Here is a 25,539-nt window from a genome sequence, read left to right as displayed (position 1 = left end):
CGCCTGCCGCTACCAATTCTTAAGCGAGCCTACAAGGTTCAAATGGCTCTGAGCACTATGGGACTTAACTACTGTGGTCATCAGTCCCCTAGAACTTAGAACTACTTAAACCTAACTAACCTAAGGACATCACACACATCCATGCCCGAGGCAGGATTCGAACCTGCGACCGTAGCATTCGCGCGGTTCCGGACTGCGCGCCTAGAACCGCTAGACCACCGCGGCCGGCGAGCCTACCAGGCTTGCCCCTGACCGGTTTAGCTTTACGCCACTTCTAGAGATACGCGCCGGACAGCCGGGGCTCCCAAAAGCCACAAATTTCCAGTGAGCCAGCTGATTTTGCACGCCCCACTAAACCAACCGAACACACACACACACACACACACACACACACACACACACACACACGCACACACCTCGACCAAAGCTCACGACGCGCCATCGAATCGATATCGGCAACGTAATTAGTTAGAGGCGCCAGTGGAATGCCATACAGTCAAGATTAGGGCCGCCACGGCTCGTTCTTCTACTTTTGAACTGCATTGTATTTGTGAAAACGCTTTTATAGTTCAATATGTCCTAAATAATATGATTCAACGTAATGAATACAAAGCTTATACAATTAACAAAGTGTTTAATCCCTCCTTCTATACAAGCTCGTTGCATTTCAGCCGCTGAGCGTCAGGCGTATCTTACAGCTTCTAAAATGCTGTATGACAGAGAGACGTCGTTCTGTTACTTTTAGAACTGGGTATGCGTATCCGCTGGTAACAGGCACACACGTCAGGGCAGGTAGACGTTGTTGAAAGTACAAATATTATAAAATTTGCGCTACATCGAACTAGAAATTTGCTTATTATCTTTCTTCATCAACTTTGTATTTTTCTTACTCTTTCACGCTGAAGCTGCTCGGCGGATGAGGATTAAATGTGGATGGGAGTTAGTCTATATCCTAAATTAACATATAGGCTATCTTTTATTCCGAGAAAAGTCACTGTTCCCATGGGTTGGTCAACTTATTACGGTAGATTTCTGGTTCTCCATACACGCCAAGACAAGTGTGATCTTTTCTGTGGTAGCAAGTTACAGACAGCCGTGAAATTAATTACTCCCTTTCCTGGCAAATTTTGTGATTCACTGCTCGGTCACGCAAAGATTTTTTCCCTGAAGTAAACGAGTGAGGTGTGAGCGACATGTATTCTACTAGACTGTCCCACAGTCTTTCCCCCCCCCCCCCCCCCCCAGTGTCGCGCAGTTTGTTGGGCTGCAAATAACCCTCGCCTCAGTACCCCCAAGAGATAATTTTGTGATGACATACGCGTGGATAGTGAATTTTGTTATTAACGTTCGTCTGTGACTGTTTAACCGTGGGAAAGTCCACGGGGCTCAGTTAGTGTCGAAATAAAGTTCCGTTTGTAAGTCAACCACAGCTTGTTACATAAGTATATGTGGCATGTTATTATACATTTTGTAACAAATGTTTATTTTTGTCCTAAAATTCCGTTCGCATCTTTTACTTTTATTATTTGAATCTCCTTGTCTGGAATATCTTTGAGACATAAACACACTGGGCTAAAAGTTAATCACCCCAAGTGGCCTTATGTTAATACAGTGTCACACTGTCCGTATTCCTAATAATGGCCTATATCCAACGACGAAGATGGTCCATAGGTTTCTTCAGATATACAACATGAAGCTGAAGCTACTCATTGACAATTAGATACCGTAGAGCTACGAAATTGCTGTGATACTAATAGCTATGTTTGTCTCACTGTTCTGACTTGTTCCTGACGTTGTGAATGGGATTGAGATCGGATGCTTTAGAGGGTTCTAGAGGTGCAATAGCGTTCCTAAGTGTTCATCAGATGTTCGAATGTGTGTGAATTCCTAAGGGACAAAACTGCTGAGGTCACTATCTAAACTAACTTAACTAACTATGCTAATAACAACAAACGCACCCATGCCCGAGGGAGGATTCGAACCTCCGGCGTGAGCGGCCGCGCAATCCGTGACACGGCGCCTCAAAGAGCGCGGCCACTCCGAGCGGCAAAGTGTTCATCAAACCAAGGAGCACATCTATCTTGGAAGGTGAAAGCATCCCCAATATGTTTATAGCGCTAATGTAGTGATGATGTAGAAGAAAAGGTAATGGCAGTTCAGCAGTAATGATGAAATACATCTAAATATTCATATTTATGGGAAGTCGAATGATTCGATACCAGCCGTGGTATGAAACATACTACTCAAATGTCAGAGAATTCCTCTGCCTTCTCTACACCTTCCACACACAGCAGGTTAAATGCGTCATTGGGCCGTTGGTGCACTCCCCGACTTTCATCTTTCGAAAGGATGCTAGATCTCGACTCTTGGACCACACAACAAGTCTTCAGTCAGTTACTGTCCAATTTCTGTTTTGTTTGCCCCACCGAAGACATTCAGCTTTATGTTCCACTACGAGGTCTCCGACTGCAGGTCTATATATCATACTGTTTCCTTCACTAAGCTCGCTCGGGAACTGTTTGAGATAGACCTGCATTCACTGACAGCATCAATTCCTGTCGGGTTGGCATAGTATTGTTATTGGCAAAGCGTGACACTCGCCTCCACTCCCTGCATGTGTGATTTCTCTACGACCACTGTTCTTGCACCATGTTACATGATTTCAGCGGCCGGCCGGAGTGGCCGAGCGGTTCTAGGCGTTACAGCCTGGAACTGCGCGACCGCTACGGTCGCAGGTTCGAATCCTGCCTTGGGCATGGATGTGTGTGATGTACTTAGATTAGTTAGATTTAAGTAGTTCTGAGTTCTAGGGGACTGATGACCTCAGAAGCTAAGTCCCATAGTGCTCAGAGCCATTTGATTGCAGATGGTGCACAATTCTTAGTAGACATTTTGGGCAGTCTGCGTGGATTAATCAATACACAGGACAACTTCAATCAAAATAGATTCTTTTTGCCATTTTCACGTTTCTACTCCAATCAGTATTATTTATTTGATTTCGTACAACCTACTGACATATACACAGCTCTACACCGCCTTGAACTACGTCAGCAGTGGAGGATCTAATGACCGCCCGATAACAGTTCCATATTATCTGTAGAAGTGACCACTATCCTCTCTCAACGGAGTGATTAGTTTTCTGGTAGGCTTACGTTAATTCATTTTAAAGAGGACAGAACCCCATTATGAAGGGTCTTAGCGGGCTCAGAATGTATTAGCTAATATTCGTGCAGAGTTGATACTCACCTTGATTACGGTCGAATAACTGGACGCTATTACGAGTGTGTCGGCGAACTGAGTCGAGGCGTCATAGATACTCAATATATCTCATGTACTGTCTGCTGTTATCAGCGCGGTTTCCTATCAAGAAAACACTGTTGTGCAACCTTTCCATTGTGAAAGCTCACACTACGGGGACCCTTATGTAAAGTATTCGGTACCAAGCTTTTACGGTTTATACGATTCACAATATAAAAAAAAATGTTAAAATACACTTTTTGTGCTGTGTATTGCTCCATGTAGAATTTAAACGAGATGCATATAATCTAATACACCTATTTAGTCAACTACAGCTCATTTAAATACAAATAACAAGAACCTGTAACTAATGGGAAAAGTATGTTATTCTAATCATCGGTTTTACGAAATTTAGAGAAAACCTAATTATTTCATTTGTGTAACTATCAGACAGGGAACACTAGAAATATTAGTGGTAAAATCAGTTCGGCCATTAAGTGGAAAATCGTCGAAATTCGATTATTTCATAAAACGTGAAAATTAATATTTGGGATAAATTTGTGGCTAAGTGATGCAGTGAAAGTTACTTTCACCTTCAAGAGATTATGTTTCTATAAAAACTGAAATGAAAGTCATTGTAATTAATTGTCTAATTACTATTTGTAGAACTTTCTTTTACAGACAATCTATTATTTCGATCATCTGGTCAAAACGAGATTATTACGTAAGATTTGAACCTCAAAATCTACTTCTATATTATGTGAAGTACTAAAAAATATGTTAGCATCAAAAGTCGTGTTGTAATTAAAGAAATATTAATAATGTTGTCTGAAGTATTGTTAGACACATTTCTAAAGGAGAATTTCGGCACTAAATTTGAAAAGCAATTTTGGAAACCTAATTATAATTAGTCATTTATTATCTTCGTAACTGTAACTAAAATTTCTTACGAAACGATTTTAATTGGAACTCAATTAATGGGACTTGGTTGAAAAATGTTTTCAAAGAAAATACATCGTTGAGAAACTATGTAAGCAGTGAGCTTGAGAACTCGGGAGTGGCAGAATAGTGACAGTTGTTTTCAGTTAGTTCGAGTACATGATCTGTGAAGTCATTTCCTTTAATCTGTGCATTGTAAGAATGTTCTGGAACAATATAAATATTAACGCAAAATGCAAATGATGTGTTCATGTAACTTATTTAATATTATCGGCTTTTGTCATTGACTTCTTGGATTTCAGCAATGAATAAATTAATATTATTCACTCCAATTAACATTGAATTGGTGGAGAAAAGTACTCGTAACCAACCAGATAAATAGACAACCAAGCATTTCTTTGAATTTAACACAGACTCGTAATCTACGAGTATGTTAATCAAACATACTCGTAATCTACGAGTATGTTAGTCAAACATTTTTACGAAGAACCTGTTGAAAGGTTATTATGTACTGTGACTGATACTTCAGCTGCGGGGGAGCAGTCCCGTTGAGGGATAGAATGGAAGACATCCATTCCTCCTGACCAACTTGTGTGAATAACTGTCTCACACTGACACTAAAGCCGAGCTTGCTGTTGGGAAAACATCTACATACCGGCTCAGTTCAAAGATTGTTGAGAGATGGGCAGCTATATTAACAGTTGTGAGTTAAATAATGATACCCCCCCCCCCCCCCCATGAACCAAGGACCTTGCCGTTGGTGGGGAGGCTTGCGTGCCTCAGCGATACAGATAGCCGTACCGTAGGTGCAACCACAACGGAGGGGTATCTGTTGAGAGGCCAGACAAACGTGTGGTTCCTGAAGAAGGGCAGCAGCCTTTTCAGTAGTTGCAAGGGCAACAGTCTGGATGATTGACTGATCTGGCCTTGTAACAATAACCAAAACGGCCTTGCTGTGCTGATACTGCGAACGGCTGAAAGCAAGGGGAAACTACAGCCGTAATTTTTCCCGAGGGCATGCAGCTTTACTGTATGACTAAATGATGATGGCGTCCTCTAGGGTAAAATATTCCGGAGGTAAAATAGTCCCCCATTCGGATCTCCGGGCGGGGACTACTCAAGAGGATGTCGTTATCAGGAGAAAGAAAACTGGCGTTCTACGGATCGGAGCGTGGAATGTCAGATCCCTTAATCGGGCAGGTAGGTTAGAAAATTTAAAAAGGGAAATGGATAGGTTGAAGTTAGATATAGTGGGAATTAGTGAAGTTCGGTGGCAGGAGGAACAAGACTTCTGGTCAGGTGACTACAGGGTTATAAACACAAAATCAAATATGGCTAATGCAGGAGTCGGTTTAATAATGAATAGGAAAATAGGAATGCGGGTAAGCTACTACAAACAGCATAGTGAACGCATTATTGTGGCCAAGATAGATACGAAGCCCACACCTACTACAGTAGTACAAGTTTATATGCCAACTAGCTCTGCAGATGACGGAGAAATCGAGGAAATGTATGATGAAATAAAAGAAATTATTCAGACTGTGAAGGGAGACGAAAATTTAATAGTCATGGGTGACTGGAATTCGAGTGTAGGAAAAGGGAGAGAAGGAAACATAGTAGGTGAATATAGATTGGGGGGAAGAAATGAAAGAGGAAGCCGCCTGGTAGAATTTTGCACAGAGCACAACATAATCATAACTAACACTTGGTTTGAGAATCATGAAAGAAAGTTGTATACATGGAAGAACCCTGGAGATACTAAAAGGTATCAGATAGATTATATAATGGTAAGACAGAGATTTAGGAACCGGGTTTTAAATTGTAAGACATTTCCAGGGGCAGATGTGGACTCTGACCACAATCTATTGGTTATGACCTGTAGATTAAAACTGAAGAAACTGCAAAAAGGTGGGAATTTAAGGAGATGGGACCTGGATAAACTAAAAGAACCAGAGGTTGTACAGAGATTCAGGGAGAGCATAAGGGAGCAATTGACAGGAATGGGGGAAATAAATACAGTAGAAGAAGAATGGGTAGCTTTGAGGGATGAAGTAGTGAAGGCAGCAGAGGATCAAGTAGGTAAAAAGACGAGGGCTAGTAGAAATCCTTGGGTAACAGAAGAAATATTGAATTTAATTGATGAAAGGAGAAAATATAAAAAAGCAGTAAGTGAAACAGGCAAAAAGGAATACAAACGTCTCAAAAATGAGATCGACAGGAAGTGCAAAATGGCTAAGCAGGGATGGCTAGAGGACAAATGTAAGAATGTAGAGGCCTATCTCACTAGGGGTAAGATAGATACCGCCTACAGGAAAATTAAAGAGACCTTTGGAGATAAGAGAACGACTTGTATGAATATCAAGAGCTCAGATGGAAACCCAGTTCTAAGCAAAGAAGGGAAAGCAGAAAGGTGGAAGGAGTATATAGAGGGTCTATACAAGGGCGATGTACTTGAGGACAATATTATGGAAATGGGCGGTAGATGAAGATGAAAGGGGAGATATGATACTGCGTGAAGAGTTTGACAGAGCACTGAAAGACCTGAATCGAAACAAGGCCCCCGGAGTAGACAATATTCCATTGGAACTACTGACGGCCGTGGGAGAGCCAGTCCTGACAAAACTCTACCATCTGGTGAGCAAGATGTATGAAACAGGCGAAATAACCTCAGACTTCAAGAAGAATATAATAATTCCAATCCCAAAGAAAGCAGGTGTTGACAGATGTGAAAATTACCGAACTATCAGCTTAATAAGTCACAGCCGCAAAATACTAACACGAATTCTTTACAGACGAATGGAAAAACTAGTAGAAGCCAACCTCGGGGAAGATCAGTTTGGATTCCGTAGAAACACTGGAACACGTGAGGCAATACTGACCTTACGACTTATCTTAGAAGAAAGATTAAGGAAAGGCAAACCTACGTTTCTAGCATTTGTATACTTAGAGAAAGCTTTTGACAATGTTGGCTGGAACACTCTCTTTCAAATTCTAAAGGTGGCAGGGGTAAAATACAGGGAGCGAAAGGCTATTTACAATTTGTACAGAAACCAGATGGCAGTTATAAGATTCGAGGGACATAAAAGGGAAGCAGTGGTTGGGAAGGGAGTAAGACAGGTTTGTAGCCTGTCCCCGATGTTGTTCAATCTGTATATTGAGCAAGCAGTAAAGGAAACAAAAGAAAAATTCGGAGTAGGTATTAAAATTTATGGAGAAGAAATAAAAACTTTGAGGTTCGCCGATGACATTGTAATTCTGTCAGAGACAGCAAAGGACTTGGGAGAGCAGTTGAATGGAATGGACAGTGTCTTGAAAGGAGGAAATAAGGCACTTAAAGTAGTAAAGGAGTTTTGCTATTTGGGGAGCAAAATAACTGATAATGGTCGAAGTAGAGAGGATATAAAATGTAGGCTGGCAATGGCAAGGAAAGCGTTTCTGAAGAAGAGAAATTTGTTAACATCCAGTATTGATTTAAGTGTCAGGAAGTCATTTCTGAAAGTATTCCTATGGAGTGTAGCCATGTATGGAAGTGAAACATGGACGATAAATAGTTTGGACAAGAAGAGAATAGAAGCTTTCGAAATGTGGTGCTACAGAAGAATGCTGAAGATTAGACTGGTAGATCACATAACTAATGAGGAAGTATTGAATAGGATTGGGGAGAAGAGAAGTTTGTGGCACAACTTGACCAGAAGAAGGGATCGGTTGGTAGGACATGTTCTGAGGCATCAAGGGATCACCAATTTAGTATTGGAGGGCAGCGTGGAGGGTAAAAATCGTAGAGGGAGACCAAGAGATGAATACACTAAGCAGATTCAGAAGGATGTAGGTTGCAGTAGGTACTGGGAGATGAAAAAGCTTGCACAGGATAGAGTAGCACGGAGAGCTGCATCAAACCAGTCTCAGGACTGAAGACCACAACAACAACAACCCTTTGCAGAAATGGGGGACAAGGGATGGGGAAGGGTATTGGGTTGTCTCAGTGTGCATACGTGTTGAGATTATTCGTCACGCTATAGAGACCAGCTCAGCAGCAGGCAGCAACTCGTTGAGTACGTTGAGACTTCATTTGTGACGTCTTACTTGTTTCCTTTTGATGACTGGCAGAGAAGGTGAATACAAGCAGCCTTGTTAGTGGTTTTTGGACTACGACCACAAGCTGTAGCAATGTTCCCAGAATAAACGTGGACTTCTGGTTATGATCCGAGTGGAAAGCATGAAGCACAGACTTCGGCGATTCTGTGGCAACCTCGGCAAACGTCGGCTGCGGCACCTCACCCCCAAACCGATAAAAGAGGGGTGTGGGGGAGCAAGGGGAATTACGTACCAATGTAGCTGACTTTGTTTGTGGAATGAATGGAAGTGTTGAGGCTACTCAGGGTACCAGTGACACAAAAGTCACACTCCAGGCACTCGTGGACGAGTCAAGAATCAAAACAGAGAATAGGAAACAAAAGATCAAAAGTTGTACTGGCTAAATGGTTCAAATGGCTCTGAGCACTATGGGACTGTAGCGCCTAGAACCGGTCTATCACTCCGGCCGGCAAAAGTTGTACTGTACTCGTATTTTACTTTTTTCTGTCTGTAACATACTGCAGTGTAAGTTTCACTAAAAACATTTCCCTTCAATGACACAACTTCATAAATTATGATTAGCGTCTTTTTTAATTGAGTTTACCTTTAGCAGCGTTTTGTTTCTCCGTGTGTAGGCACCTGGTAGTATTAGAATACGTATGCTTCACTGAATAAATATCAGAATTTATATCTCAGTTTCCATTTTCAGCTCTCGGATTCTCGTTGAATGCTTTGTGATTATCATGTAATTGTGTGAGAGATCTGCTGTAGAACAATAAAAAGTGTATTTTTTTTCTCTAAATGTCGAAAACGTGTGGTAACAGCTTTAATGTAATCATTAGTCTCGACGAAGCCTTTCCATTTTTAAATCCCATTCTCTGTTGCTTTTATTTAATGCTATCGATTGTATCGTAAATGGGAACAACATGCAATAATACTTCGGGGCGATACGTGTTTGTATTAGAACTTGTTGGTAGGTGAATTAGCTAGATTAGAGTTCACGTGGAAAAAACGGAACGAAGGTATGCAGTAACCGAATATGCGGTTTACTGTAGTTTTTATGTTGTTACTTCGCTCTCTGCTACGCATAGAAAGAAGGTTGAATGAGAAAGAACAACGTACAGTCGCTAATAACATTACAACGGATTTTGAATGGCAGTTTTATTCGGACAAGTCAAGTTAAGGTACTAATTAACGTTGGATAATTTCTATAACTGTACCGATCAGTACTGAAATCTCTATATCAAGTACGAGTGGAAAGTCGATATGTTCGTTTACAGTGGACATGTAAATAAATAATACTACTTCACTATTACTATTATGGGGCAGTAATGACAGTAAGAGGATTTGGGGATAACATACATTGAGTGACAAGTCATAGGATAACGTTATGCACAATACAAATGGTGATTGTATCGCGTACATGAGGTATAACAAGGCAGTGCAGTGGCGGAGCCGACATTTGTACGCAAGTGATTCATGCGAAAAGGTTACCGACGTGATGATGTCCGCGCGACGTGGATGAACAGACTTTGAACGCGGAATGGTAGTTAGAGCTAGACGCATGGGAATTTCCATTTCGGAAGTCGTTACCGAATGCAACATTCTGAGATCCGTAGTATCAAGAGTGAACCGAGAATATCAAATTTCAGGCATTCCATCTCACCACAGACAACACAATGGCCGACGCCCTTCAGTTAACGACCGAGAGCAGCGACGTTTGCGTAGAGTCGTCATTGCTAACATAAAAGCAACACTGCGTGACATAACCGCATAAATCAACGTGGGGCCTACGACGAACGTATTCATTAGGACAGAGTGGCGCAATTTGGTGTTAAAGGGATGTGCCATCAGAATACCGACGCGAGTGGCTTTTGCTAACAGGACATAGCCTTCAGCGCCTGTCCTGGGCTCGTGACCATATCGATTGGATCCTAGACGACAGGAAAACCGCGGCATAGTCAAATGAGTCCCTATTTCAGTTGGTAAGATTTGATATCAGGGTTCCAGTAGGGTAAAGACCCCACGCAGCCATGAACCCAGGTTATCAATGGGGCAGTGTCAAACAGGTTGTGGCTCCATGATGGTGTGGGCTGTGCTTACATGGAATGGACAGGATCCTCTGATCCATCTGAACCGAACATGGACTGGAAATCGTTATGTTCGGCTATTTAGAGACCATTCGCAGCCATTCATGGACTTTATGTTCCCGAACAACGATGGACTTTTTATGTATGACAGTGTGCCATGTCACAGGGCCATTATAGTTCGCGATTTGTTCGAAGAACATTCTGAACAATTCGAGCGAATGATTTGGTCACTCAGACCGTCCAGCATCAGTCTCATCAAACATTTCTGGGACATATTCCTGAGATTAGTTCGTGCACGTAATGGTCCACCGGTAATATATTAGCAGTTATGGACCGCTATTGTGGCAGCATGGCTCAATATATCAGCAGAGGACTTCCAACGACTTGTCCATGCGAGATCGAACTGCTACACTACGCTGGACAAAAGCCGGCAGCTACTTATTACGGGGCATGCCATGACTTTTGTCACCTTGAGCGTAAGATCTGTTAACGGTCTTTTGTAAGTTTAGATTGGCGACAGGTGATCATCATAAATTTAGAAGAGCTTCGTCGCTTTTTATCTCTCTCTTTCTCTCTTCCTGTCTCTCTCTCTCTCTCTCCACCCTCTCCCCCTTCTGACGTCATGGCCACTCTCTCTCTCTCTCTCTCTCTCTCTCTCTCTGCCTGTTTCCGCTACTTTTCATGCTACACTACCGTTCGCCGTCGAGGTGAATCATATTTGTTGCCGCTCGTCTACATGGAATCACTGATGGTTAGAGTATTTTCTTTACTGAGACAGGGAAAGTTTAAACATCAAGAACGCATCAGACCTCTCATTCGAACAAACTGAAAGGTACATGGAAAATGTACGAAACGAAGAAAATAGTTCTTGTTGTTGATGTGATCTTCAGTCCTGAGACTGGTTTGCTGCAGCTCTTCATGCTTCCTGTGCAAGCTGCTTCATCTCCCAGTACCTACTGCAGCCTACATACTTCTGAATCTGCTTGGTGTATTCATCTCTTGTTCTCTCTCTACGATTTTTACCCTCCACATTGACCACCAATACTAAATTGGTGATCCCTCGATGTCTCAGAACATGTACTACCAACCGATCCCTTCTTTTAGTCAAGTTGTGCCACAAGCTCCTCTTCTTACCAATTCTATTCAGTACCTCCTTCTTAGTTACGTGATCTACCCATGTAATCTTCAACATTCTTCTGTAGCACCACATTTCGAAAGCTTCTATTCTATTCTTGTCTAAACTATTTATCGTCCATGTTTCAATACCATACATGGCTACACTCCATACAAATACTTTTAGAAACGACTTATTGACACTTAAATCTATACTCGACGTTAACAAACTCCTCTTCTTCAGAAACGCTTTCCTTGCCATTGCCAGTCTACATTTTATATCCTCTCTACTTCGACCATCATCAGTTATTTTGCTCCCCAAATAGCAAAACTCCTTTACTACCTTAAGTGTCTCATTTCCTAATCTAATTCCCTCAGCATCACCCGACTTAATTCGACTACATTCCATTTTCCTCGTTTTGCTTTCGTTGATGTTCATCTTATACACTCCTTTCAAGACACTGTCCATTCCGTTCAACTGCTCTTCCAAGTCCTTTGCTGTTCTGACCGAATTACAATGTCATCGGCGAACCTCGAAGTTTTATTTCTTCTCCATGGATTTTAATACCTACTCCGAACTTTTCTTTTGTTTCCTTTATAGCTTGCTCAATATACAGATTGAATAACATCGGGGATAGGCTACAATTCTGCCTCACTCCCTTCCCAACCACTGCTTCCCTCTCATGCCCCTCGAATCTAATAACTGCCATTTGATCATCAATCATCATCATCATCATCATCATCATCATTTAAGACTGATTATGCCTTTCAGCGTTCAGTCTGGAGCATAGTCCCCTTTATAAAATTCCTCCATGATCCCCTATTCCGTGCTAACATTGGTGCCTATTACTTCAAAATCATTCCTAACCGAATTCGGGTACCTTCTCCTTGGTCTGCTCCGACTCCTCCTACCCTCTAACGCTGAACCCATGAGTCTCTTGGGTAACCTTGCTTCTCCCATGCGTGCAACATGACCCCACCATCTAAACCTGTTCGTCCTGACTGCTACATCTATAGAGTTCATTCACAGTTTTTCTTTGATTTCCTCATTGTGCACGCCCTCCTGCTATTGTTCCTATCTACTAGTACCTGCAATTATCCTAGCTACTTTCATATCCGTAACCTCAACCTTAATAATAAGGTAACCTGAATCCACCCAGCTTTCGCTCCCACACAGCAAAGTTGGTCGGAAGATTGAACGGTGCACAGGTAACTTAGTCTTGGTACTGACTTCCTTCTTGCAGAAGAGAGTAGATCGTAGCTGAGCACTCGCTGCATTAGCTTTGCTACACCTCGCTTCCAGTTCTTTCACTATATTGCCATCCTGTGAGAATATGCATCTTAAGTACTTGAAACTGTCCACCTGTTCTAACTTTGATCCTCCTATTTGGCACTCAATCCGTTTATATCTCTTTCCCACTGACATTACTTTCGTTTTGGAGATGCTAATCTTCATACCATAGTCCTTACATTTGTGATCTAGCTCTGAAATATTACTCTGCAAACTTTCAATCGAATCTGCCATCATAACTAAGTCATCCGCATATGCAAGACTCCTTATTTTGTGTTCACACATCTTAATCTCACCCAACCAGTCTACTGTTTTCAGCATATGATCAATATATAATATGAAAAACAGTGGAGACAGGTTGCAGCCTTGTCTTACCCCTGAAACTACTCTGAACCATGAACTCAATTTACCGTCAACTCTAACTGCTGCCTGACTATCCATGTAAAGACCTTTAATTGCTTGCAAAAGTTTGCCTCCCATTCCGTAGTCTCATAGAACAGTCAATAACTTCCCCCTAGGAACCCGGTCATATGTCTTTTCTAGATCTATAAAGCATAGATACAATTCCCTGTTCCATTCATAACACTTCTCCATTATTTGATTTCTGTACAAATTGTAAACAGTCATTCGCACCCTGTATTTCACCCCTGCCACTTTTAGAATTTGGAAGAGAGTATTCCAGTCAACATTGTCAAAAACTTTCTCCAAGTCTACAAATGCTAGTAACGTAGGTTTGCCTTTTCTTAATCTTTCGTCTAAGATAAGTCGTAGGGTCACTATTGCCTCACGTGTTCCAACATTTCTACGGAATCCAAACTGATATTCCCCGAGGTCGGCTTCTATCAGTTTTCTCCATTCGTCTGTAAAGAATTCGCGTTAGTATTTTGCAGCTGTGACTTTTTTTTTTGGTCATCAGTCTACTGACTGGTTTGATGCGGCCCGCCACGAATTCCTTTCCTGTGCTAACCTCTTCATCTCAGAATAGCGCTTGCAACCCACGTCCTCAATCATTTGCTTCACGTATTCCAATCTCTGTCTTCCTCTACAGTTTTTGCCCTCTACAGCTCCCTCTAGTACCATGGAAGTCATTCCCTCATGTCTTAGCAGATGTCCTATCATCCTGTCCCTTCTCCTTATCAGTGTTTTCCACATATTCCTTTCCTCTCCGATTTTGCGTAGAACCTCCTCATTCCTTACCTTATCAGTCCACCTAATTTTCAACATTCGTCTATAGCACCACATCTCAAATGCTTCGATTCTCTTCTGTTTCGGTTTTCCCACAGTCCATGTTTCACTACCATACCATGCTGTACTCCAGACGTACATCCTCAGAAATTTCTTCATCAAATTACGGCCCGTATTTGATATTAGTATACTTCTCTTGGCCAGAAATGCCTTTTTTGCCACAGCGAGTCTGCTTTTGATGTTCTCCTTGCTCCGTCCGTCATTCGTTATTTTACTGCCTAGGTAGCAGAATTCCTTAACTTCATTGAATTCGTGACCATTAATCTTGATGTTAAGTTTCTCGCTGTTCTCATTTCTACTACTTCTCATTACCTTCGTCTTTCTCCGATTTACTCTCAAACCATACTGTGTACTCATTAGACTGTTCATTCCGTTCAGCAGATGATTTAATTCTTCTTCACTTTCACTCAGGATAGCAATGTCATCAGCGAATCGTATCATTGATATCCTTTCACGTTGTATTTTAATTTCACTCCTGAACCTTTGTTTTATTTCCATCATTGCTTCCTCGATGTACAGATTGAAGACGCTACAGCCTTGTCTTACTCCCTCTCTTATTATTCCCTCTTGGTTGTTGTACATATTGTATATAACCCGTTTCTCCCTATAGCTTACCCCTACTTTTTTCAGAATCTCGAACAGCTTGCACCATTTTCCCTTTTTAAATTTTCTAACCTCCCTGCCCGATTAATGGATCTGACATTCCACGCTCTGATCCGTAGAACGCCAGTTTTCTTTCTCCTGATAACGACGTCCTCTTGAGTAGTCCCCGCCCCGAGATCCGAATGGGGGACTATTTTTCCTCCGGAATGTTTTAGGCAAGAGGACGCCATCGTCATTTAATCATACAGTAAAGCTGCATGTCCTCGGGAAAAATTACAGCTTTAGTTTCCCCTTGCTTTCAGCCGTTTGCAGTACCAGTACAGCACGGTCTTCTTGGTTAGTCTTACAAGGCCGTATCAGTCAATCATCCAGACTGTTGCCCCTGCAACTACTGAAAGGGCTGCTGCCCCTCTTCAGGAACCATACTTTTGTCTGGCCTGTCAACAGATACCCCTCCGTTGTGGTTGCACCTACGGTACGGCTATCTGTATCGTTGAGGCACGCAAGCCTCTCCACCTCTCCACCAACGGCAAGGTCCATGGTTCATGGCGGAGGGGGTGTCGGGGGTGGGGGGGGTGGGGAGGGGGAGGCGAAGAAAATTAAATGATTAATAAATAATGATCTCGGAGTTTCATGAAATTTTGGCTTAGTTTGTGAAACAACAAAACAAGAAAATCTAATTAAGTTACATTTACTACATGGCTAACGTCTTTACATTAAACTTCACTGTAATTCTGTGATATACGCTATATTTCTGATAGTTGTAACGGTTTTTGTAGCACTGCACTCATAAGCAATTTACTTCTGGTCGTGTTTCGAGATGTTGAAAGAAGCTTTTCCATTAAGTACTCTTCCACATGTACCATATATTTGTCTGCAGAGATTCAAGTAATATCCAATTTGTTATATAGGGTGACAGAAACGTAAATTAGTTACAAACTACAGCGTGCACACACTTATTCAACACGTAAATGGCACTGCAGATATTCGACTTTAGATTGTGACATGTTCGATGTGCCTGCCTTTATTGGCGATGGTGTGGTGCAAACGAATAGCGAAATTCTGCATGACCTGCTGAATTGTTGGAACATCGATGTTGTCGGTGACTTGCTGAGTGGCTGTTTTCGGCTCAGCAATGGTTTTGGGGTTATTGCTGTACACTTTGTCTTTAATATAGCTCCACAAAAAGGGATCACGTATGTTCAGCTGCGGAGAATACGGCGGCAAATAGAGAACCATGCCTGTGGCCTCTGGGTACCCGACAGACAAAATGAGCCCCCTAAAGTGCTCTTCCAGGACTTCAAACAATCTTCTGCTTCGATGGGATCGTGTTACGTCTTTCGTGAACCACATTTTGTCAAAATAAGGCTAAATTTGGATAATGGGGATGGTATCTTCCAACACCTTCACCTACCATTCAGTAGTCACCGTGCCAACATGGAATATCGCACCGATTATTCCGTGACTGGACATTGCACACTACACAGTCCCACGCTTTGGGTGAAGAGACTTCTCGATCGCGTAATGCACTTTCCCAGTCCCCGAAATGCTCCAATTTTGCTTATTGACGAACCCATCCAAATGATAGTGGGCTTTGTCGGTTTTATTGCGTATGTAGTTCAATAATTGTCACCCTGTAAGCAAGTATGTGCCATCGATATCTGTGCGACAGAAGCCCTGTTAAAATTTTCTCAAATCAATGTCAGTATTTTATTTTGGTATTTTCCTGATATCTTATCAAAAAAAAGGTTTCATATCTCCCGGGATCTACAAATAAATTGTAGTGCATTGTTTACCGGTACATCTTTATGCTGTTTAAAGTTAACCGCTGTTGATGTGGGGTATGGCATTACCGAAAACCTTATTACGGTGGCTCAGCTATAAGTCAGAAGGGGCTAGTGGTGTACCGTCACTTTTAAGACCAAATCTTTAACATATAAATACTCATCGAACCTTTAAATAGTAGATATAACGGGTTATTGAAGTCAAATGAGACAATAAATAGGAAAATATAACTAGAAATACATGGAATGAATGCGTAAAATTCCTTAGAATAATCATATACGAGGCGAGATGGGAAAATTTTAAGAATGGATCCGCTACTGTTTACTGGTTTGGCGGGCGCGCACACGGAGGGTGGGGAGTGAGTCATGTCCTTGAAATTCCTCTGAGTGAAAAGTGCGTTTCCTGTGTTCAGTTCGTTGTGGCAGCTGGTTGAGTGCGGGTCTGTTAGGGCTTGTTGCCGGATTCTGCCTGCTTGAAAATGGACGTGAAAACTGAGCAACGAGTTTGTGTGAAATTTTGTTTTAAAACTGGGAAATCAGCTTCTGACACTTACGAACTATTAAAAACAGCTTTTGGAGATAGTTGTATGAGCCAGTCGAATGTTTCTGTCTGGTTCAACAAATTTAAAAATGGCCGCGAATCATTTGAAGATGAACTACGGTCCGGCCGTCCCCCCCTCCTCAAAACCGTATGAAAATGTTGTGAAATTTCGCGACTTAGTGCGCTCTGATCGTAGACTTACAATTAGGGATATGACTGATGAACTTAATTTAAGTTTCCATGCAGTTCAGTCAATTTTAATTGAAGATTTGAACATGCATCGAGTGTCTGCAAAATTCATTCCAGAAGTGTTGTCAAGTGACCAGAGACAATACTGACTTGAAGTGCGTCAGGAACTGATAAATCGGACTAAAATGACCCAGATTTGTTAAACAGGGTAATTACAGGTGATGAATCGTGGGTATAATGATATAATACTGAAACCATAGAGCAGTCTTCGCAGTGGAATACTCCAGATTCACCACGACCGAAGAAAGCACGGCAAAGTCGGTCGAAGGTGAAGACCATGTTGGTGATTTTTTCCGATTCTAGCAGTATTGTGCATCATGAATTTCCCCGTGGAGGACAAACAATTAACCAGGAATACTAAAATGAGTCCTTGAGCGTTTGCGCGGAAAGGTGCGGGAGAAAAGGACTGCATTGTGGAAAGACAGGAGTCTGGTGCTACACCACGACAGGGCTCCGGTTCATCGTGCCTTCTCCATCGTTGAATTTTTGACCAAATTCAAAATTCCTGTGCTTCCACAACCGCCATATTACCCTGATTTGGCCCTTGGGGACTTCTACCTGTCTCTTAAACTGAAATTTTCACTGAAGGGGAAGCAATTGGAATCGACTGAAGACATCCAGGCAAATATTGAGAGCAACCTTAACACACTTCAGGAAAAAAATTTTCAGGAAATTTTCCTAAAGTGGAAACACAGTTGGAGTCGGTGCGTTCAGTCAGAAGAGGACTATTTTGAAGGAGATGCATCACAGCAGCATGTAAGTACCACCATTGTACAATTACAAGCCCATTCTTAAAACTTTCCAATCACACCTCGTAGGCTGGAACAAAAAGCGTACAAATCAGTTCCAAGGAAAGATTATTAAATTGGTATGTGCACATATGCTACCGTTTGTGGAATTGCAACACCTAGAAAAAAACGCATTAATTCAATTTAACACCACAGGATACGTACATGACAACTTTGTAATTTATTGTCTTTTTTGGGGGGAAAAATTAAATAAAACGCTCTTTCTTAGTTTCAGCCTTCGTCGTTTGTCTCCATTGTCAAATTTATGATCGCCAATGAATAATCGAATTAAAGATGTCTGCCCAACGGCATGTAGCGTTACGTTTCGGCGGCGGCGCCACCTCTTTGCAAGAGTCATAATCGCACCTAATGACAAGTGGGTTGCGTCGTCTCATGTGCTTTCCGACATATTCTCACCCTGGCATCGGTGATAGTATCGTGACTGCACTGGAAACATCGAACTGCGGTGCTTCTGTGCACCTGACAATTTCTGTGCGCGATGAGTGGAGAGCCCCGTGTTAGTGGTGGCTTCTATACCTCATAGGGAGGAAATGGGAATGAGTGACATGTCTGCTCTGCAGAATTTGCCTTACAATACTGAAACAGCGTCTGACTTGCCGTCCCACGCTAAAATACGAGATAGTAGATACAGATCTCTGTCGTCAACACGTTGCTGCCAAAAGCAGTACAGTGTGGCCAAATCGTTTCGTCCAGAATTGCGGTACTCGCGGAACACGGTACATGCAGTGGCATGTGAAAAGCCAAATGGCTGTACGGCGTTGGCAGATGGGGCGTCGCATGCGTCGGACACCCCGGTAATTGCCTCGGCTATATGCGCCGCTATCGAGCGCTCTGTCCATCCTGGTCTCCACCGGCTCGCACACAGCCAATACAAAATTTGATGCCATTTCAGTCGCGTGACACACCGAACTCTATATTCACAACTCCCTGTGCGCCATGGTGACACGAGCGCTATTTCTCGAACACTGCTGCTGTCATCACATCACTTCGTTACGAGACAGCAAGAAACCAAGCATTAACGTAATTTCTAATTCCTCTGTCACTACTGAATCATCTCTATAATGTGTTCCCTGTGAACACTTTGGTGGCGTATACACACATAAACATTACCTGCTGTCGCTCCTAAAACGTGTCCTTTGTCAGAAAATATTTTACATAAAATCAAGTAATGGTAAAAGATTGTAAATCTCCTCCGTTGGAAACTTTTCTTTTGTAAACCCACGTCGCCAGTTTTGTGAAGGCTTCTTCGCTACTGCTATGGAGGCCGAGTTCGTGAAACGGCTTCTGGTGCAGTAAACCGCTAAGAATGTTTCTCCCTGTCACTATTACACGGCTATGCTTCAGGGAAAGATGACAGGATAGGAGAACGAAGGCTCTACAACACTCCAACCAATTGAAGGGGTCGGAGAGATATAGTCATAAGTCACATCGAACTAGTTTTGAGATACAGCGAGTTTAAAGTTCCATAGAGGTCTGAAAATGTTTAATACACAATAGAAACCTTATTTCTACTGCAAACACTTGCTTAATACTTGCAAAGCATGTTGTTAAATAGTCAACTCTCTGCATGCTATAAAATATTAATTTTAGAATGATTCTAATTAAGATGTAGTCAACAGTGGCTTATGACTATATCTCCCAAAAAATTGTTTAAAGCATAAAGTATGAATTTGTAAGGATTTATTTTAACTCAGCAAGCAGAATATATAATTTTTACACATTAATATATACATATCAGGTATCTGTGATGTATAAATTACTTTTTCATTTACACAGTTACATCAAGGAAGTTCCTCTACCTCATTATTGTACACGTTATTTCCAGTACATGACCAAAAGAGAGCTTGATTTGCTGCAGGTATGTATGGCATAAGAGACAGTACATCATCAATTTTTTTTCTGGATAATTGGTATTGGCTTTCCGTACTTTATTGGCAGCTGATATGGATTTGGTTCAACTAGCTTTTCTTTTTGACACGAATATCCACTGAATGAAAGCTCCTATGTCTTAATAAGAGTGCTTTACACTTAGCTTGAAGGGATCTTCAGACTCAAACTTAAATTGAGCAGCTTCACTGAAATGGTGGGGATCTAGAGACGTGGATTCTGTACGTTTTGAGGTCAATGTCTTCAGGCTTTCCAGACTTCTGAAGTCTTCTCTTTCCATTTTAGTTACAATGAAATGTTTTGGACTCGCAGATTTTATTACTTCTGCCCATTCATCTGGAGTGTACACTATTGGCCGTCTGTTTCTTGCATACCGTTTAATGAAACCAAAATCACAATCGCTAGGTAGCATGGTGTGACCTACCACAGGGAAGTAATGCTGGACGGAATCAAATCTTTTGGTAGCAACAAGGGACCTTTCCAAAGCAATAATAGTCCAATTCTTTGTCTGACCCTTGCAGTTGTCTATGATTATTTGGAAATGTTTTGTCTGAGGATTAGTTATCTGCAAGTACTTCAATAAGCAGCTCCCAACCTCATCTGTACCCCGTCCTCCATCTTTCTCGCTCCACAGAAACATATAATCATTATTTGATCCACAGTCGTGGATACCATAGTTGTATGTCCATATTTTCCTCTTGTAAAATGCTGGACTTGCTGTTAGTTTAGGTGTGGGGAATGTTTGCTGCATGTCCATTGCTATCGTATGATGCTCTTTCGAATTTTCTTTAGCCAGAACAGTTAAAGAAGCAATCATATTTTGTCCTCTGTCAGCCTTTTTGAGATGCAGTTCATATTGTTGTTTCTTTTCTGTGACTTCTTCTGCACATAATTCTGGGTTGTTTATAGCAATTAGAAATCCATCACATTTTGAACAGGTGTCACTTTTTGGTAGTTCGAAGCCTACATTAAATTCAGATACGAAAATTTCTCTGAATTTACTTTCAGATACTGCAGGAACCTGCTTTTCCTTGCAGTATTCTGAGTATTTATCTCGAAATAAGGAAGCAATTGTGAGATCACAATCCAAATACATTTTATTGGGGTTCTGTTGCCTACTGTAATGACTGATATATTTCGGTATGGCGTTGAGAAATTCTCTAACACTTTGTACAGCTTTGTCTTGAAATTTATATGGGTAGTTTCCATGTTTTCCTGAAAGAAAAAAAAGATGAGCTTATATCCTCTTCCTAATAGAAATATTTGTATAGTACTCAGTTTGAGTACATCCCTAACTTATAGCACAGAGTGACATACAAACCTCTTCCATCTTCTTTCGGCACTGCAAATCCCTGCTTCATTTGATGTTGCAAATTCCTCACTCTTCGTGAATGTATCTGTAAGCCATGAACCCTTAGGAAAGCTTCCTTGCAGATCATGACTTCTATCCCGCATACCCTCACATTATAAGAAAATGTAACATCCCTGGATGATATTTTCTTGGAAGTCTTTTTTGGATAGCTTTGAAAGAAATTATGACAAATATAACAAAATGAAATAAATGTACAAAACATTAAACCATTTGTATTTAAATAGTGAACAAACCTCCGCTTTTTCGGTTCCATTTTCATACAGCTCATCAGGTAAGTATTCGGGGCATTAAAGTTTCTTATGTCCCAAAATGAATGAAAAATGTTTTCTTCCTCTGCAAGCAGTTTTGTGAAGCATTTAATTGAACAAGTACAGGGATTTCCTATAGCAGCAGCCTGAACAGTCTTGTGTGCTTTTAAAGACTTATACTGCTGACCAGCATTTCGTCAACGTTTTGCTTTATTTTTCTTCCACTGATCATTATTTCGCTTTCTCTGCCGTGAAGGCTTTGGTTTTTCAGATGATTCTTCATTTATTCCACTTATTTCAAAGTATAATATGAAGAGCAAAATAGTCTAAGAATTTGTGTGAGATATAGTCATAAGCCACACAAAACATTAAATTTCGCTAAAATCACATTAATAAGAAAATATTTTGTACACATCTTTTGCCTTTGAAACTACATTATTGCACCATTAAGCAGTAATATAAATGTGCCCATCAAGTTCCATCATTAACACACAGGATGGCTGAGAAATGCGTTGCCAATGTTGAGAGAGACAAAGTCACAAGCCACAGGAAATTAATCACCAGAAATAAACCGTTTTATTTCCTTATCGAAACATCATCTGAGCTGGAACTGCTGGTCAATGGATGCGAAGATTCATCACTGTCAGGATGCAAAGGGTAAAGCTCTTCACTTCCACTACTGTCTGTGTCAAATATGCGTTGAAGACCCGAAGACGCTTCAAACGTTCCTGACCCACCCGCCATTTTGCCGTGGCTTGTGACTATGTATCTTCTGAAACTACCACCAAATGGCACAGCATAGAACTGCACTCCATCATAGCCTGCCATCTGTTGCAGTAACACGGAACTTTTTCCACTTATTGTGAAGAAGACATGGTTAAGAATGCCGCAAAATGAATAACTCAATTTCGTGAAAGTTGTGGCTTATGACTATATCTCCCCGAGCCCTTCAATTAGTAACAAATTAGAGTTATATATTTATACCTTCAGCTGCTGACGGGCGTTGATTATATCAACGGGGACAGGTGAAAATGTGCGCCCCCACCGGGACTCGAACCCGGGATCTCCTGCTTACATGGCAGACGCTCTACACAACTTTTTTTTTCCCGAGCTGTTTTCCTTTTTTTATATTTATTTAAATGTCATACATCTATACAAATACATAAATAAGATGTACATACAAGTTAAATGAAAGTGAAAAGAAAAAAGAAAAATTCCTATTCCAAGCGGATTTTTTTTGTTTATCTTTATTTTTGGGGTGGGGGGGGGGGGGACAGGAAGGCAGGGTAAACAAACAATCTTTATTCGTACAATTGTACTATCTTAGGGATAAGAAAAGGATTGAGACAGCAAAAACAAAGCAAAAACAATTTGGAAACCAGAAAATCAACGTAAAGGATGCCCTTTTTTTGTGTAACATGAATAAAGTAAATGACAATCCTATTCACGGGCGGGAGTGAAAATGAAGTTATCATCTGCATCACAATCCCTGCAGCACGCGGTGTCGCATCATAAATCTGGCAGACAGCCATATAATCTTGACCATTTCTGCCTTTGTGGGCGGCATGTATGTCTCCTGCGTAGGCCAGGTAGGGGCCAGTTTTCTTCTCAGTGTGCTGTATGCCAATATAACTGAACCGCGCAGTATTGTCTCTAGTCGTTATGCTGCAGGAGTCTTCTCAGTTCTGGGACACCCCAGCTGTCGGGCGGATTGTGAAAAACACTTCCTAAAAAATTGGAAAAGTAAGTCCTGTATTTCGTATGACACCGTATGAGCTCGTGTTGTTCTTGTAAATACATCCAATAATCCGTCACGGACTTAATATCGTACGAATACAAATATTTCGTCGCATGCCCAGCGATCCAATTGACCGCATACGTCTTTTGTTTGGGAAAAAAGGTCTTGTCCGGCAGAAAAAGTACATCCGATGTGATTTCTGTGTAGTTAGTGCGCCGAAGGAAGGCCAATATTCGACGCGTCAGCATCCAGACGTCCCTCGCTGCGCCACACACTAAACCATGTTCTTCCGTTTCTAACAGGCCACAGTTTGTGCAAAGAGGAGAATCGACCATATGAATTGTATGTAATCGACTCCTGGTCACAAGTTTACGGTTTATAAGGATGTACCACATCGATCTCGCTGCTGTTGACAGTAATGGAGTATGCACTGCACACGAAATGTGGTTCCACGTTATCGACGGGTATTTGAATTCCATTACGTTCCGGGCATGGTGATCCATCAAGCACCTATAGATCTCCCGAGTCGTGGGTATTCTCGTCGCAGGTACTTTCAGACGAACATAACTGTAATCAACAAGAAATGAGGCAATGTGTGCAAGAGAAGGCGAAATATTGCCCACCGCAATAGGGGGTTCGTACGAAGGCGGAACAAGTACTTCTATCAGAGCTGACGTTATGGTGTGCTTTCGTTGTTGCCAGTTTCGTATCATCGCTCGCATGTAAAGCGCCAGAGCTTTGTTTCGCACGTTTGTGAGGTTGAGGCCACCGTTCCGGAATTGTAGCGTTAACGTGTCATATGTGATCTTAAATAACGTCCCAGTACTAACATAGTAACCAAAGGCAGCCATGAGGCGGTCTGCAATACCCTTCGGTATTGGTAGGATCTGCGCTAAATGGGGCAGTCGTGACGCTATGTGAACGTTAGTGTATGCCACACACTGGATCATTTCAAAGGCTCGCAGTGAGTTGTTTCGTATCGCCAGACGAACATTTTGCAGAAGCCGCCGAGAACTCGCCACCGCTGACCGCCGTAGTGAACGGGTAAATGTGATCCCCAGACATCTCAGCGATTCCACCGTCTGAAACGGTCCAGGTATGTCTTCCAGACCCCGTCCAATACGCATAATTTTGGATTTCGTCGTGTTAATGACACTGCCTGATGCCGTCCCGTAAGAGTCTAGATGTTCAACAGTCTGACGCACTTCATGACCTGATCTGACAAGAAGGATCAGGTCGTCCGCATATGCGGGACAAACGAAAGAGTTCTCATTAAGCGCTATCCCAGTAAGTGAGCGCCTCATAACACGCATCAGCGGCTCAAGCGCTATCGCAAACAACATCATGGAGAGTGGGCAGCCTTGTCGGACGGAGCTGTTAGTAGGAACCGAGCCCGCTTCCCGGCCGTTTACAATCACCTTCGATGTAGCCCCTCGTATTAGCCTCATAATGATGGAGACGAGAACAGGTGGAATCTCCATTCGGCTCATGACTGACGCCATGAAGTCATGGTTTATCCTGTCGAAAGCACGATCGAAGTCCACAGATATCATCGCTGCTCGCATTTTACACGTTTCCGCAAGGGCGATAACGTCACGGTATTCACTTAACTCCGAGGAGATGTTGCTTCGCACCCCTAGGCAAGCCTGATCAGGGGATATTGTCCTGGATATCGCCAGCTTGAGACGAGACGCTAGTAGCCGTGCAAAAATTTTATAATCGGTGTTTAGCATAGTGAGAGGCCGATATTGATTAACACTGCGACTCCCCGCCATCTTCGGGATGGGAAGAAGAAAGCCCGTAACAAAATCCGACGGTAGGCGCATGTTCGGACTCATCGCCTCATTGTACATCGATACCAACTGTGGCATCATCATGTCCACGAATTCTCGATAAAACTCTAGCGTAATCCCATCTGGCCCCGGTGATTTATGGGCCGCTCCTTTTGTGAGTGCCACCTTTATATCGTCTTCTGTGAGTGGCTCTCTGTCAGTGTCGTTTGCAGATGTTGCAGTATCTCTTCCCCTACGTGACGGCCCGTCGGTGTACCGGCATAGAGGTGGCGGAAATGCTCTGAAAATTCATATGCAATGTCCTGTTGTGTTGTCAGTTGACGGCCATCTAAACCGTGGAGCACTGTTACCAATGCCCGGCGGTAACGTTTATGTTCCAGCGACACATGGTGCATCGAGGTACGTTCCCCAGTGATGGTGTCAAGATATCTTGCCCGTATTGGGATCCCACCCAGTCGTCGTCGCGTGATCGATAGGATTTGTGCCTTGACACGATGAACTTCCGCATGATGTTCTGCAGATGGCA

The sequence above is a fragment of the Schistocerca piceifrons genome, chromosome 1, assembly GCF_021461385.2.
Source record: "Schistocerca piceifrons isolate TAMUIC-IGC-003096 chromosome 1, iqSchPice1.1, whole genome shotgun sequence".
Classification (NCBI taxonomy): Eukaryota; Metazoa; Arthropoda; class Insecta; order Orthoptera; family Acrididae; genus Schistocerca; species Schistocerca piceifrons.
The sequence above is the reverse complement of the archived record's forward strand: the minus strand, read 5'-3'. Positions refer to the sequence as shown.